We start from the raw sequence: 17,733 nt of genomic DNA, 5'->3' as shown, positions 1-17,733 counted from the left end.
AAGGAAATTCTACAAAACAGTAGAAAAGTGTTCTTCAGAGGTGCCAAGATTTTGAAAGACAGGAGAAGATTAAGGAAGTATTACAGACTGGAAGAGTCCAAGTGGAAATAACAACTAAATGAAATATGGATTCCTGGATAGAATCCTGGAACAAACAAAGGACGTTAGTAGGGAAAAGCTGCTGAAATTTGAACAAGGTCTGTGACTACTAACCTAATGCTTATTTTCTGGTTTCAATAATTATAACATTGTTATATAAAGAATAATATCAGAGGAAGCACAGTGAAGGGTATATGGGAATCTCAGTACAATTTTTGCAATTTTTTAAAAATCTAAATTGAGTTTAAAATAAATTGCTAAAACAAAAGAGAGATGAATTTGTCTGAGGTGTGGAAATTGAATTTCATTTTCTCAGTAATAAAGTTAGAATAAAGTATAGATTTTGAATGGCTCTAACTAAGTAGATTTTTAAAATTTTATAAACAACTGATTAGTAATTTTTATGTTATATAAAGGAGAATATCATTAATAAAGGGCCAGGTGGACGGGGCTGGTAAATGCTCAGTAATGCAAAGAAGATGTCCTAATAATTGTCCAATTATTTGTACACCACCAATCAAATAAGAATAAAATGAAATTTAATGGATAGTATGATTACTTGTGAATAATTATTCACCTTGTATCTTACTACATGGCTTGTCAGAGAAAAAAGATCTTTTATTAACTGATAAAACATTGGTTTAAAAATCAGTCCTGAATTTATACAATAGGAATAAAGCAAACAAATATAATCACAGAAACATATTTGAATGGTTACATCATGTTTGTGAATAACAAGAAAAATCCAAGAATTTTTTAAAAACGTGTTTATTTAAATTCCAGTTAGTTAACATACAGTGTGATTTTGCTGTACAATATAGCGATTCAACACTTCCATACAACACTTGGTGCTCATCACAGAGCACTCCTTAATCCCCATCACCTACTGAACCCATCTCCTATCCACCCCCCAACCCAGGGTAACCGTCAATTTGTTCTCTATAGTTAAGGGTCCATTTCTCGGTTTGTCTTTCTCTCTCTCACTCTCTTTTTCCCTCTGCTCGTTTGTTTTGTTTCTTAAATTCCCCATATGAGTGAATTCATATAGTATTTGTCTTTCCCTGACTTATTTTCCTTAGCATAATACTCTCTAGCTCCATCCATATCATTGCAAATGGCAAGATTTCATTCCATTCTATGGCTGAGGAATATTCCATTATACACACACACACACACACACACACACACACACACACGTATCACTCTTCCTTATCCATTCATCATTCATTTGGGCTGTTTCCATAATTTGGTTATTTTGATAATGCTGCTATAAATATCAGGGTGCATGCATTTTGCATTTTGTACTAGTATTTTTGTATTCTTTGGGTAAATACCTAGTAGAGAAATTGCTGGATCATAGGGTAGTTCTATTTTTAACTTTTTGAGGAACCTCCATACTATCTTCTAGAGTGGCTGCACCCTTTGCATTCCCACCAACAGTGGGAGGGTTCCCTTTCTCCACATCCTCACCCAACACCTATTGTTTCTTGTGTTGTTGATTTTAGCCATTCTGACCCTTGTGAGGTTAACTCTCATTGTAGTTTTGATTTGCATTTCCTGATGATCAGTGATGAGCTACTTTTCATGTGTCTGTTGGCCATCTGGATATCTTCTTCGGAAAAATGTCTATTCATGTCTTCTGCCCATTTTTTTGGATTATTCATTTTTGGGGTGTTGATTTTTATTAGTTCTTGATATATTTTGGATACTAACCCTTATCACATATGTCATTTGCAAATATCTTCTTTCATTCTGTAGGTTGCCTTTTAGTTTTGTTGATTGTTTCCTGCACTGTGCAGAACATTTTATTTTCATGAAGTCCCAACAGTTTATTTTTGCTTTTGTTTTCCTTGCCTCAGGAGACATACCTAGAAAGAAGTTGCTATAGCCAATGTCAAAGAAGTTACTGCCTGTGTTCTCCTCTAGGATTTTTATGGTTTCAAGTCTCAGATTTAGATCTTTCATATATTGTGAATTTATTTTTGTGTAAGGTATAAAAAAGTGGTCTAGTTTCTTTCTTTTGTATGTTGCTGTCCACTTTTCCCAACACTATTTGTTGAAGAGACTCTCTTTTTCCCATTGGATATTCTTTCCTGCTTTGTCAGAGATTAATTGACTATATAGTGGTGGGTTCAGTTCTGTGTTTTCTATTCCATTCTATTGATCTAGGAGTCTATTTTTGTGCCAGCACCATATTATCTTAAGCACTATAGCTTTGTAATATAACCTGAAGTCCAGAATTGTGATGGCTCTAGCTTTGCTTTTCGTTTTCAAGGTTGCTTTGGCTATTTGGAGTCTTTTGTGGTTCCATACAAATTTTAGGATTGTTTGTTCTAGTTCTGTGAAAAATGCTGGTGTTATTTTGATCGGCTTTGCATGAAATGTGTAGACTGCTTTGGGTAGTATAGACCTTTTAACAATATTTGTTCTTTGAATCCTTGAGCATGGAATGTCTTTCCATTTCCTTGTGTTGCCTTTAGTTTTTTTATCAGTGTTTTATAGTTTTCAGAATACAGACCTTTTTACCTCATTGGTTAGGTTATTCCTAGGTATCTTTCTCATTTATTTATTTTTTTATTATTTATTTATTTGTGCAATTGTCAATGCGACTGAGTCCTTAATTTCTCTTTCTGTTGCTTAATTATTACTATATAAAAATGCAACAGATTTTTGTATATTAATTTTGTATCCTGGGACTTTACTGAATTTGTATATCAGTTCTAACAATTTTTTTGGTTGAGGTTTTTGGGTTTTATATATATAGTATCATGTCATCTGTAAATAATGAAAGTTGCTTTCTTCCTTGATGATTTGGATGGCTTTTATTTCTTTTGTTGTCTGATTGCTGTGGCCAGGGCTTCTAGTACCATGTTAAATAACAGTGATGAGAGAAAAATCCAGCAATTTTAGTTTTAATAGTGTAAAGGATCAGGTCCAGTCAAAATAAGATAACTTTATAAGGGAACTGTGTTATATAAATCATTTAAGTGTTCTATGAGAGAGTGTTTTGGCTAATTTACTTTAAAAATTCATTTTGCATTTCTTAAACACACATTCCCAGGGACTGTTTCAGGATGAATTAAGGATTAGCCAAGTTATTCAGTATTGCAATGGACTGGATGTTTGTATTCCCCCCCAAAATATTATATTATGAAATCCTAATCCTAATGTGATAGCATTTGGAGGTGTGGATTTTGGGAGGTAATTGGATCATGAAGGTGGAGCCTACATGAATGGGATTATTACCCTTATATGAAAAGGCCAGAGAGCTACTCTGAGGTCTTTTTTCAGAAAAAGGCCTTCTGTAAATGAGGAAGAAGGCACTTACCAAGAACCCACCATGCTGGCACCCTCCAGAATGTGAGAAATAAATGTTTATTGTTTAAGCCACCCAGACTATGGTAATTTGTTATAGCAGTCAGAGCTAAGATAAGTTTTTATTCTTTGTGGATCATTTCAAACCATTTCAAACTTTAAATTCACTTAAGAAAACAAAAGGTACGTTCAGAAGGAGATGGGGCAAGGGAAATTCTATCTTGCAAAAAGCAACATGAATGTTTCAGTTTCTTGTTTTTCGTTTTTTTTTTTTTTTAAGATTTTACTTATTTATTTGAGAGAGAGAGAGAGAAAGAGAGAGCACAAGGGGAGTGAGGATCAGAGGGAAAAGCAGACTCCTGGCTGAGCAGGGAGCCTGATGGGAGACTCGATCCTGGGACTCCAGGATCACGACCTGAGAGCCGAAGGCAGTTGCCCAACCAACTGAGCCACCCAGGCACCCAGATGTTTCAGTGTTTTAAGTCATTTCACACCTTAATTTTACTGAAATATAACCCAAACAATAGAACTGTAGTTCTAAAATATATTCCTTTTTACAAATTAAGTTTTCATTAGTTCAAAAACAAGTTATGAACCAGTATACACAAATGGAGATGTATATATTTTTACTATTTCCAAAATCGAGTATTTATAGGGAGAAAACAAAAGTGAGTTTTTGATTGTGGCCTTGAATACATATTAGGAAAATGAAAATGATATTTTTTTTTCTTTTATGCATGCCCCAAATCTAATAATGAATTGTGGGAGTGACAGCAAATAAGGCCACAAGCTATTAATTCAAAAAATATAATCATTATAGTGAAAAGGAAATTCTTCTTCTTCTTTTTTTTTTTTAAAGATTTTTTATGTATTTGGGAGAGAGTATGAGAGAAAGCATACAGGGACAGGGACAGGGAGAAGCAGACTCCTCACTGAGCAGAGAGCCCAACGCGGGTCTTGATTCCAGGACACTGGGATTATGACCAGAGCCGAAGGCAGACACTAAACCGACTTAGCCACCCAGGTGCCCCAGAAGTTCTTTTTTTTTTTTTTTTAAAGATTTTATTTATTTATTTGACAGAGAGAGACAGCCAGCGAGAGAGGGAACACAAGCGGGGGAGCGGGAGAGGAAGCAGGCTCCTAGAGGAGGAGCTTGATGTGGGACTCGATCCCAGAACGCTGGAATAACACCCTGAGCTGAAGGCAGACACTTAAGGACTGCGCCACCCAGGCACCCCCCCCCAGAAGTTCTTTTTAAAAATTTTTAAAAATATTTTCTATTTAAGTAATTTCTACATCCAACATGGGACTCAAACTCACAACCCTGAGATCGAGTAGCATGTTTCACCAACTGAGCCAGCCAGGTGCCGCAAAAAGGAAATTCTATACCTCATGCATGTTCATCTTGAGGATAAGTCCAGGGCCAGAATTTTTGGAGGACACACTGATTTCATTCAAATCCTCAAGTATATTACTTAGCATCACCATTTCAGAATTGATTCTAACTTCATTATTTCAGTTAGTCTGTGATTTGATGATAATAGCACATCTCATCTGAGAGCTGCTTTTCATTTTGCTCTATGTGGTTTGGAAGATTCCACTTCCTAAAAATCAAATATCTCTCTTTCTGCCTGAAGTTTTTAATTTCTGTAGCTAAAATTTTTCCCTCAAATGTGTCACTGAGGTGGCTGCATCTCTCAGAAATCTTTTCTTTTATCTGTGTACGTGACATCTCCCTTTCTCCACCACGTGCCCTTGCTTCTGCTTAACTTCCTTCTTCAAGTGCTCTTCACTTCTGCAAAGAGTACTCTGCAGTCAAAGGGAGCTGTGCAGACGGCAACGTTCCTTCTATCTCTAAGAACTTCATCCCTCTCTCCTTTCATTATCATCTCTCCCTCCTTTTAGAAATTAATTTTTTCTTAGATTTTATAGCATCCTATTCACACAACCTAAACGTACACATGCAATCTAGCATGATGCACTCAATATGTTACTTGTATAAAAGTTTTTTATCACTGATTCCACTTTAAATTTTAGATTTATTTATTTTTTTTATCCTTCAAGTAATATGAGGTGGAAATTGGAATGGCTATTTGAAATACTAAAATTTCAAACACAACTACAAGTAATAAAGCTTTGTATTGTTTTTCATAATGTTGGACTACATATTATCTTAATGCATTTGAAAATCACAATTCTGTAAAGTAAAATAACTTAAAAATGCAAGAGAGAACATTATATTTCCTTTGTGCCATAAACCACCTGAAAATTCGTAGCAAGTCAGATTTAGTCTGATCCTCTAATTAGAATAAGATGTTAAATATCCAATAGTTTAAATAGGACACTTGAATTACATTTTTTATCTGAAAGACATCATTGTGGGTTGTGAAGATAACAGTCATTTGTCCTTCCACACAAAACTGAAGGCCAAATTTAAGATGAAAAGAATTAAATAAAACAGACCAAAAGACCTATGAACTGAAATACGTTTCCATGGACTGAAATACATTTGCTGGATTAAGTATTGAGCTTCTTTGCCTTAAGTAATCTATTTCATATTTGTTAATCCTCCAGCTTAATTCTCAATAAGTAAATTTGTCAGGCAATTATATAAAGTTGGTTTAATTTTCTGCTTACCAAAAGAATTTATCATTATGTTTCTCCCACATCTAAATTTCAAGGACTAACTCTTTCTCATCTTATTTTTTGATAATATATTAAAATGGTTTGTGATTGCCTATAAATATTTCCAAATATTTAACAAATATATACCTCTAATGTTCTAAATAAAATAATAACTTACCTTTTTGTTTTATTTAGTAGAATAAACTTTTGAAAATTTATGATTATAAAGGATAATAGTGAATACTTTTCATGTTAAAAAATAGTTCTGGAGTTGAAAACATAACTCAAAGTATTCACTATCTTAATTTGAGACATTCAATAAGTCTCATCTTACACACTTACTCTGCCCGTAAGTCTGCATAATGACTTACATAATTTCACATGAAGAAGTTGGGTAAAACAGTGCAGAGCTGACTGTAGAGGTCTCTAAGTTTCTTTCTTCTTTTTCCTTTGTTTCTCCTTCTGCTCTTCCTGACATGTCATGATTGATGTGTTTTTCATTCTCATTTACAAAATGAACTCTTTGCTTGGCTGGACAGGTATGTTTTCAGGTGATTGAATCAGAATTCATTTTTGGTACAATCATTGTCCCTTTACACATAAAAATGTAAGTATTTTGGAGTGTAGAATAAATTGTTAAAGTTAATATATTCTGGTTGTAGCAAAACTCTAGTATTCCAAGAGCACCACAGAAGAGTGCTAGAAGTTTCCATATATTTACTTTAGGGTCAGCTTAGGAAATGTTTCTATGAAATACAAATGCCTTTGGTGATTCTTGATAACTGCCAATTAGAAGCAAAGACTAAAACCCAAAGTACATTTTCCATCTAAATAAAAAAGAAAAAAAAAAGCTGTTTTTCCAATAAGTTGCTGTTAACTTAAAAGGAAAGGAGATGTTGTCATAATTCCTTTGTATAAAAAACTGATATTCCATAAATTGATAGTAAATATAATAGCAAGGAATAGAAAAAAGTAAAATGGAAAATACCTTGCTAGGAAGGCTTTAAAAAACAATGACCCTGTGTTTTTAAAACTCTTTGAATGATTTTGTCCTTAAAAATAAAAATAAATTAATAAAATGGAAACAATATGATCTGAAAATGAAGCTAGGAAAAAAAACAGATAAAATAAAACATGGAGGGGCGCCTGGGTGGCACAGCGGTTAAGCGTCTGCCTTCGGCTCAGGGCGTGATCCCGGCGTTATGGGATCGAGACCCACATCAGGCTCCTCTGCTGTGAGCCTGCTTCTTCCTCTCCCACTCCCCCTGCTTGTGTTGCCTCTCTCGCTGGCTGTCTCTATCTCTGTCAAATAAATAAATAAATAAAATATTTAAAAAAAAATAAAACATGGTAGATGAATGTAATGAAATATCATTCTGACATTAAAACCATGTTGTAGAAAATTACCTAATAATACAGAAAAAATGATAATATAAATAATGTGAAAAATTGATCAAAAATATCTATAGCATGATCTCAGTGATTTTATTTCATTTTATCTAAAGATTTTATTCATTATTTGCTAGAGACAGTGAGAGAGAGCATGAGCAGGGGAGAGGGAGAAGCAGACTCCCCACTGAGCAGGGAGCCCAACACTGGGCTTGATACCAGGACCCAGAGATCATGACCTGAGCGGAAGGCAGATGCTTAACTGTCTCAGTCACCCAGGTGCCCCTCAGAAAAATATTTACAATATACATTATACAATATAACCTTAATGTGGTTTTCTCACTGATAGAGTTATAATTGATTTTTATATTTTCTTATTTTCATCTTCCTAATTTTAAAATAATCTATTTTGGAGCGATACTATTTTGAAATCAGAAAAATACTATTAAACAGGTATAACAAATTCATTATTTTGAGACTCTCTTTTCCATAGTTCCTATGGAAAACATTTTCTTACATCAGTAATTCAGGTCAGCGCAAGTGAAGCAAAGCAAAGTCCCCTAAAGTTGCCACCCCCCCCAAAGTGAATGTATTCCTTTCAACTACATAAGAAATCTAAAAATGAGACTTCTATAATCTAGTCCTAAAATTCTAGACAGCAGAACAGTAGAAAAAAAACACCTCAAAGGAAAAGAGTGGTCACACACTCTCACTTGAGGAATGGCTCTAATGAGGAACAATCCTCGGGTCTGTATCCCTGAAAGGAACACACTTTCCTCCTAAGCCTGGTTTCTCTCTTCTTTACATTCTCACAGAAGTTTTCTGCAAGTGAGATTGTCTTATTGAAAGATATTTAGCCCAAGGTTTTGTTTTTGTTTTTTAAATTTTTAAATCTCTATCTGCTTTGTATTTTTAAAGAATGAATTACTTTTTGTAAAATTAACACTTAACAAAGTGAGGACAACTGTGTTCTCATTGTAATGTGCTTGCCAGATGTGAAATTCCATAGTGAGAAGACCCGGGGGACTGTCCTGGGGTTTGGCACAGGACCTAGCATAGCACTTGTACTCAATAAACATGCGTTGAATAAATTCTCTTGGTTAAGTCTCTACTTTGTGATATAGTTTCCTGATTTATAAAATAAGAATGCCATGGTCTAAAATGTTTTTGTCCTAGAATTCATACAGTGAAATCTTAACCCCTAAAGGTGATGGCATTAGTGGGTGGGACCTTTGGGAGGTAAATTAGTTATGAGGGTGAGGCCCTCCTAAATGGGATTAGTGCCCTTCTAAAGAAATTCCACAGTAGCCCAAATGGATTAAGAAAGAGAATATAGATCATTTTCAAAAACCCTTTCCAATTCTAAAACTTCTATAATTCTAACAGAAGCCTATATTATACTGCCATGGAAGAAATTTGCCAAACAGTACTGGGGGAGGGGAAAAAACCTCTTTTGTGTTTGCAAAATAATTCTTCTAAATTAAGGATGGCTTCCTTAACTTAAAAAGTATGTGGACCAAAACTAGAGGGGATAAATTTACCTAATATAGAAACTTTATCCAGAAGTTTAAATTTTACATGAGATCAATGTTAATTTATTTGTGATATATCAAATAGTTTTATAACTCAATATATGGATCAATAGAATGGTTGCTAGTTTTTGTATAGAAATCAATAAATCGCTTTTCTTGACAATAAATTGACTTCTTTTTTACTGGCCAATATCTCAAGAGTTCAGTCTGTTTGTTGGAAGGCAACTTTCCCTAAGGTTTCTTTCATTTCTGCATATTGTGTGAAGAGGTGGGATTTCCAGGTCAGTGCAAGTGAAGCAGTTGAGGAGCAGTAGTAATTCCCACGAGTATCTATGCAGCAGAATCTGACTGGGAAGATAGAAGAGCCTACGAACTCCAAGCTATTATCTAATGGATTGCCCTCTGTCTTAACAAAACATTTAGTTTAAAAATGTGTGATTTTATTTGAAGCTATTAACTAAGATTTTCTGCCGGTATTTCCTGTTTATCAGTAACACTTCTCTATTTGAACATATAAAACTTATGATAGCCTTTGCTTTATAGTAAGAATATTACAGAAGAAAGGAACAGAAATATAAAGTAGTGAATTTTTGGCTTTTGAATTTTAAAACTCATACCAGGAAAAAAAAAATGAGTCTGATAGAAGGAAATGTAGGAATGTGTAGATACTGTCAAAAAGATACAATGGACATCCTAGACAGGTGAAGGGATTCAAAAGCACAGAGATTGTGCCCCATTTCCATTTAATGCCTAGAAAATGAATTCAAACTCACAGAAACTTCTTGAGTCCAATATAGAAATGGTCTATCAGCCTCAGCATCCCAGAGCTTCTACTCATTCTGACATGGTACTGAGAAAAGTAGGGTGTCTTGAGTAATAGAACACCTTTGCCTTTTTTGGACTATTACAAAAGAGCCAAGTGCCGTACAGACACCCACACCAAGTTTTTCATAGCCATAATGGAGTGCTGACAGGAGTTCATAAGTAGCAGAGAGAGCCAGATTTCAGTCTGCCCAGAAGTCAACACAAACATCAAAATTCTCTGAATAAATTGACAACAGAGGGCAAGATCAGGGGACATACATCCAGAGAATGTTAGTTTTTATATATGAGGACAATAATTATGTATTCCCTATAACTCAAAAAAGCTATGTCATTATACCATTCCAAAGGATATTAAGCACATCTACCCAGAAATGAAGTCAGAATTGAATTAACTGAGACTTAATTTTGTCATAATCTAATGGCACCTCCAAAAGAGATGTTAGTTTAGTTATTGCAAAAGAAAAGAGTTAGATAGGGTGCCTGGGTGACTCGGTTAGTTGAGTGTCCACCTCTTAATTTTTGGCTCAGGTCATAACCTCGAGGTCATAAGATTGAGCCCCAAGTGGGGCTGGAGCCTGCTTGGGATTCTCCCTCTCCGTCTCCCTGCCCCTCCCCCTTCAAATAAATAAATAAATAAATCTTAAAAAAAAAAAAAAAGTTAGACTACTTGTACACCTGACATTGTAGCCTGATTTTTTTTTACACATTACAAGTATTATAAAAACATTTTTAAATCTTTGTCAAACCATAGCTAAACATAAAACCCATCATTTTATACAATATCCTTAGACACAAACTATTTAACACAACTTCAGTAAAAGTGTGTCTGAAATCAGTGTACAGATATATGCTTTCCTTTTGATTATAGATGCCAGAAAACTAAATCAGGTTATGGTGCCAGAAAGTAATATTCATTAACTGTAGTCCCTTTATTAGTGATGGAGGTGGAACTGTTGTATTTCAAAACCACCCGGAAAGATTTTAAACGTTACCTAGTCTGGTTATTGGAGAGCAAGTACAGTGTGAAAAAGAATTCTACTCATGCTCCAACAAACACATCAACTTGGGAACCAGTGCTTTTTTTCTCCTGACAAAAACATGAAGAAATGTTCAATTATAAGCCAATAAGTAAGTAAGAAATATATTACGAAACACAAATTATCACCAGAAGGGATGCTCTCCTTTTTACATAACCTCCTTAAGTGTCTCTTTTCTGGTCTCTTTCCCTCTAAAGAACTGTCTTTGTTCATTTCAGCCTGATTTAATTTGTCTAAACATGTCTTAAGAAAAAATATGAGCACATGATATGCTTCATGAAAGACCTCCATCTGCTTATTATAGGAAGTTAGGTTTTTATCTTTTCTTTTCTTTTTTCTTTTTTCTTTTCTTTTCTTTTCTTTTCTTTCTTTTCTTTTCTTTCTTTTTTCTTTTCTTTCTTTCTCTTCTTTCTCTTTCTTTCTTTCTTTCTTTCTTTCTTTCTTTCTTTCTTTCTTTCTTTCTTTCTTTCTTTCACTTGCAATCACTTAAAATCCCTGAGCCTAGGTGGTTCAGTCAGTTAAGCATCTGCCTTTGGCTCAGGTCATGATCCCAGGGTCCTGGGATCGAGTCCCACATCTGGCTCCTTGCTCAGTGGGGAGGCCTCCTTCTCCCTCTGCCTGCCGCTTCCCCTTCTTATGTATTCTCCCTTTCTCTCTCTGACAAATAAATAAATAAAATCTTAAAAAAATTTTTTTTTAAATCCCATAGCAACGTGGTGTGTGTATGTGTGTGTGTGTGTGTGTGTGTGTGTGTGTGTGATCTTCTTAAAACAAACAGACAACAAAAAAACAAACAAAATGAAACCTGTCTTCAAGCTATGCAAGATGTCATCTAACTTCACCTTCACCTTTTCTAGTAAGGAAAAAGTCATTCATCAAATGCAGTCCTCTATCCTTAAAGGCTCTGATGGAGAGATTGATCATTGCTTGGATACACACCACAAATTCAGTGTTTGAAGTAGCAGGAAGATGTGTGTCTGTATTATTCTGATTATTTTGGCTCTGTTTTATTTTGTTGGGTTGGATGGAAAAGAAAGGATAAATGACTGTGTGAGAATTGAGTAAACCAGAACAATGAAAAATAATCAGAAGCAGAAGAATAAAATTCAATCTACCAATAATTTTAAGAGAGAGAAAATTACCTCCATATTTATCATTCACCATGTATTTGTTGTCAATTAAGGAAACATGTCCTAATATGTTTTGTGAGTGTTTATAGAAAATTAAATGTAAGTGACATCAAGTATAAAGAGGTAGTGATGTTTGGTTTTGTTTGCTTTTTCTGTTTATTGCCTGCCTAGGATCTCTGTTGCCCTCTTCTCATAAGAGAGCCTTCTTTTCTTTTAGGGAATGGCCTTCCCTCTACCTGATGAAATCGACTATCCCCATCTCATAGTCCAAGGCCTCATCCCACCCCTGCCCTAGGGAAATAGGTAATGTGGCACATAGTCCTGCATGGATGATATTTTGGGAATCCCTATGGACAATTAAGTGATAAAACAACAGACTTTCATGGAGAAGCAGCCAAGGAAAAGATTCAGAGATGGAAAAAGAAGGGGAGTAGGAGAAAAAAACTAGCCAAAATCTGGATTTACCTACAGCAAACCAATTTCTTGGACTCATTTGTAATTATAGTCAGTAAAATTTCTATTAGCTTTAGCTCATTTTAGGTAGGTTTTCTCCTTGTTACTGGAGGAGTCCTTTCTAAAGGAAAATAAAAAGCGTTGCCTTAAAGTCAAAAGTATTTGGGCAACTGCATCTCTTTGAGAAATATAATTTGATGCCAAGATATCATTTTTAAAATTGTACTAAGATTAGCAAGTTAGTACATATAGAGACTGAGAAAGACAAATAACACACAATTTCACTTACATGTGGAATTTAAGAAACAGAACAGATGAACACAGGGGGGAAAAGAGAGAGGCAAACCATAAAGCAGACTCTTAACTATAGAGAACAAACTGAGGGTTGTTGGAAGGGAGGTGGATGGGGGATGGGTTAAAAAGCTGACGGTATTAAGGAGGGCACTTGTGATGAGCACTGGGTCTTGTTATGTAAGTGATGAATCACTAAATCCTATACCTGAAACTAATATTACACTGTATGTTAACTGACTGGAATTTAAATAAAAACTTGGAAGGAAATAAAAAAAACAACAAAAATTTATTAAATCAATGAATGCTTATATCTAATAATTTCTAAATCCATCATATCATTCAAATATTATATATATATGTTGCAATTACAAATAATAGGCACTATTTTAAGATTTAGCTTCTCTTAAATGTATATTAAACAATTTTTAATCAGGGGAGAAAGATCTCCACAAAAATTATCTGTGGATTAAAGGTAGCGCCGTCCTTACAACACTTCTCAAGTCTGCTCTGGTTCAAACATTCAAGCATATATACATATATCTTATTTTATCACTGAACTATTAAAGGCTCAAATCTAAAACAAATTTTGAGCAAATCTGAGATACATAAAGTATTATGTATTATGAATTACATAAAGCCAAAAATGTCTAGAATTTAGGAGAACTCACAAATGTTACTGATTCCGTGCCTATAGGAGTACATTGTAAATGAACAGAAAGTCAAGTACTACAGACTAGCACACACAAGGGGTCATTAAATTATGGGTCTATAACCATGGCAACCTAATTTGTTTCCCAGGATGTACTAAAGAATCACATCCTCAGAAACAGTATATAGAGAAGAAAGTAGGAGAATGTTTTCTTCTTTTTAATTCTATATGAATGGTCTATAGTCTCCATTCTAATTCCAGTAACAACAATAATGATGGTAATAGCAGTGTCCACTGATAATAATGTTTTGAAGATAAAGTAGTCGTCCATCAGACCCCAAGGCAATTTTGCTTCAACATATATTCTTAAAAAAAGAATTTCCAAACCACTGGTTTAACAGAATGTATTCTTTGCATAGGTATCTTGGTGGGGTAAAATTTAGCAATAAGCCTAGTAAATACCAGAAATTCAATACATATTTATTCTATGAATAAATGAAAAATAAATAAAAGACAGCTTTATGATCAAGTTCAATGATTTTATCTTACAGGTGAGAGTGATAAAAAAAAAAGGGCTGTCATGTGTTTAAAGTTACAGTTATTTAATGGCAAAACCAAAACTAAAATTCATGGTGTAGAGTTTTTCTATCAAACTATGTTATCTAAATGCATTCCACAAGATTGAAATAGTGCAATAACGAAGCAGATAAAAGGGAAGAATTTGCAGCCAGAGAGTAGAATGCATATCCTTGCCCTCCTACTTAGAAAGTTTGGCAACTTGGGCAAGTTTATGAAATTCCCTGTTTCTCCCTTAGGTTAAGATAGTGAGTACCTTCTTAGTGTAGTTGGTGGAGAATAAATGAGTTAATACATATGCAAAATCTTAGTAGTGTCCCTGGTGCACAGTAAAGTCTCAACTAATATTATTTTTGTAAATAATTAAACCAATGACTCTCTCAAGTCAAATATGACATGCTGGGATGATCAATAATGAATGCTATTATTTATTAACTACTTTCTATGCACTAGGAACTTACAGATATTATTTATAATATCCCGTATCTGTGCAAGGCAGTTTTAATTAGAAGCACTGTCAGGAGGTAGAAATGTTGTGTTGGTGGAGAGTGAGGGATCTAGATTTACACTCAGTGGGTGAGAATTCCTGTTCCACCAGTTGCCAGCTCTGTAATTGGACAAGTTTTATTTCATTTACTTAACAAACATTTATAAAGTTTTACTATGTGCCTGGCATTGTTCTAAACACTGTACAGCTATTGAGTCATTTAACCTTCATTAAAGAGGTAGGGATTTTATGATACCATTTTGCAGATAAACAAACTGAGATAGTAAAAAAACAGCGCAGTGTAGTGACTGAGCACATAGCCTCTTGAGGGGACTAGTTGGGTATAAATCCTGCCTCTCCCACTTCCTAGGACATGATTCAGATGATTTATGATAGCTAAATCTGCATTAATTTTCTCTTCTATACAGTATGATAATAAGAATACCTGCCTTAAAGAGTTGCTGCTATACTTAAACTAGGTAACATGCCAAGAAATTAGAACAATGCTTCACACATAGTAATTACACAAAATATGTGAAAGAATAACATTGTCACTGTTATTATTACTGTGAAATTTTTATTACAGGTGGAAAAACCAAGGCTTTGAGAGTTAGTCACTAAGCCAAAGTAGAGTACAGATAAGTAAGCAAGATGGAAATTAAGCTCAGTTTATCTGTCCCCAAAATCTGGGCTTTTTGGTTTGTAACTTGTTTTGTTTTAGAGAACGATCGACCTCTTTCTATGGATGACAAGCTCATAGCTAGTCGGCTTCATCTCGTTAGATATAATAGAAGTGGACTGACTCCAGGAGTCTGAAAGGCAAAGTACATGACTTCCAAGAATTGATCAGGGTTTTGCAACAGACATCTCCATTATATAATTTCAGAGTAAAAGACTCCTGTCACGTGCCTTAATCCAATATTGAGTTAGTCACATTTTTGTATACATGCCCAATTGGTTTCTCATTTGTTGAACAATGTTATAATACTGATAATAAAGACAAAGTATGTAGAGTCAAAAAGTGAGCAAAGAGATAGTTTTGGGAACAATATAGACATACTTAGTCTCAGCCTAGTGGAGAGTTCCTATATGTCATGTTATTTTATTACTGCTTTAAAATCTCTTCAAAATGTTCACATAATTTTGTGCTGATCACTTCCAGGTTCGGTTTGCCTGTTTGCCTACTCCTTATTCTCCTTTCTTTTTTCTTTTCTTCTTTCATTCTCTTTCTTTCTTTCATTTTACAATGGATATGTCTTCATGCTGACCAAAGATGATAGTGTGATACATTTTTCACTTGCACACAGCTATAACTGTGACTCTTTTAAAATAAGATTTTCTATAAATAGCTTCTGTTCATAGAAAAAAAATCCTTTGGGGATTGTAGAATAGGAAAACAAATAAGACATGCACTAAACAGAAACAGAATTAATACTAATCGTATTGCTTTGCAAAGTTTCAGAAACTTCACACTTGATTACAGACTAGAGTATTAATTAACTAATGAAGTGAATAAAGCCAGGGTATCTCTTTAGAGAAGTTTCCCAAGGCCACCACTTTCTCAGCTGAATAAATTTCTAGTGTCATAATCCAGGGAAATGTTAGTTTCTGCACAAGAACTGTACCCCCTGGAATCACAGTTATTAAGTCTGCCCTTCTCCTGTAGGACCCACCCACTTCACCATGTCTTTCTCTCCAGCAAACATGCAATGTTATTAAACTACAAGTGAATCTCAAATTACAAATACAGATTATACAGTTGCAAGCATTCTCTCTCACAGTATTCAGTTCAGATTGGCACATATCCACACATCATGGAAAGAGTGTTGGAAGAATATCAAAACACTTGGCTTAAGTCCCAGTGCTAACACTTTCTAGTTTTGTGACCTTGGGCAAGTTATTTGGCCTCATTGGTTTACAGTTTCCACATTTTTAAAACATGGGATGATAATCCCTATTGGGTGTGACGGTTAAATATAGTATCTGTGTTAAAACACTTTGGAAATGATCAACTTCCATACAAAAGGAGAATATGATTTCAGTTTCTGTCCTTCTTCTTTAAGTATTAAACACTATGAAAAGCACAGTTAAACTATAGGATCTATAAAGATATATACATGATATATATGCATACATAAAAAGTATATTTGGAGGTTAAGTTTTATTATTATTGCCGTTGTAGGTTAATCAATTAAACTTTACATTTTAACCACAAATTATCAAACACCAACTATGTTATACTTTAATAACATTGGACCTGGAAAAAACAGGGGGGTTCCAGATAAGTAAATTAACAATGCCAGCTCTGCGCATCTACTATTCGCCATGACGAGGGTTGCATAGGATTGTATAGGATTTGGACGGAACGGTAAGTGATTTGGGCTGAGAAAATGGTGACAAAAGGGAATGAGAAATGATGAGACTGGAGAAGTAGTCAGGTCGAGGGTCACTTTATAAAACTCACTCTTGTTTTAATTAATTTTTATATGCCAATTTTTAGGATGCAAAAATATATGAAATATCATTCTCTTCTGCATTCTCCAATGATCGCGATGCCCTTAGGAGTCACTTAAATATGCTTTATTTAATGTATCCTTGAAAAAGCTAGTATGACATAAGCTAGTTTGTTAGAAGACATCTTTAATATCCTCATGTCTTCAAAATTTGCACTTCCTTGTTTTACATGGTGAGCACTATTATTTGGTATACGTATTGCTTTCCTCTTAGTCTAACTGAAATAAAGGTTTTATTGTTTTGTTGGCCTGATTAAAAATAGATCTACACATCTAAGTTCTGGTAGATCTGAAACACTGATGTGGTCACTATACCTATTTCCCACCATCTGTAGAAAAGTCTGCAAGTCCACATATATATTTAATTTACACAAAATTTCCAAGTGCTTTCTGTATGTGGCATATAGGAGGTACACTTAATTTTCTTTCAATTTTTGGATTAGTTCACCATTTAATCACTTGGCACTGTACTTCTATTTACTTAACTCACTGTTTTTTATTGCTCCTACCTGACTTCTGCAAAACCATGTGGTTATTCCCATACACCACACAATCCCAAGTCTTTGTCAGTGACCATTCCTACTCTCCGCATGACTAAGGTAAGCGTCCCAGGTTCCAAGCCTAGTGATAATTAAAACTCCCAGACTAGGCACAACTAGGAGCCCTCAAACTCTTTACTGTGAGTCGTTACTTTTGAGGCACCTACAAATTGCATGTTGTTTAGCTAGGGTCCTCCTCATTCCCTCTGGTTTCATGGGTCCACATTTCCATGTGACCTCAAAGTTTGCTCTATCTGCAGGTGACCTGGC

Source organism: Ailuropoda melanoleuca, chromosome 3, assembly GCF_002007445.2.
Source record: "Ailuropoda melanoleuca isolate Jingjing chromosome 3, ASM200744v2, whole genome shotgun sequence".
Taxonomy (NCBI): Eukaryota; Metazoa; Chordata; class Mammalia; order Carnivora; family Ursidae; genus Ailuropoda; species Ailuropoda melanoleuca.
This window is presented reverse-complemented; position numbering follows the sequence as displayed.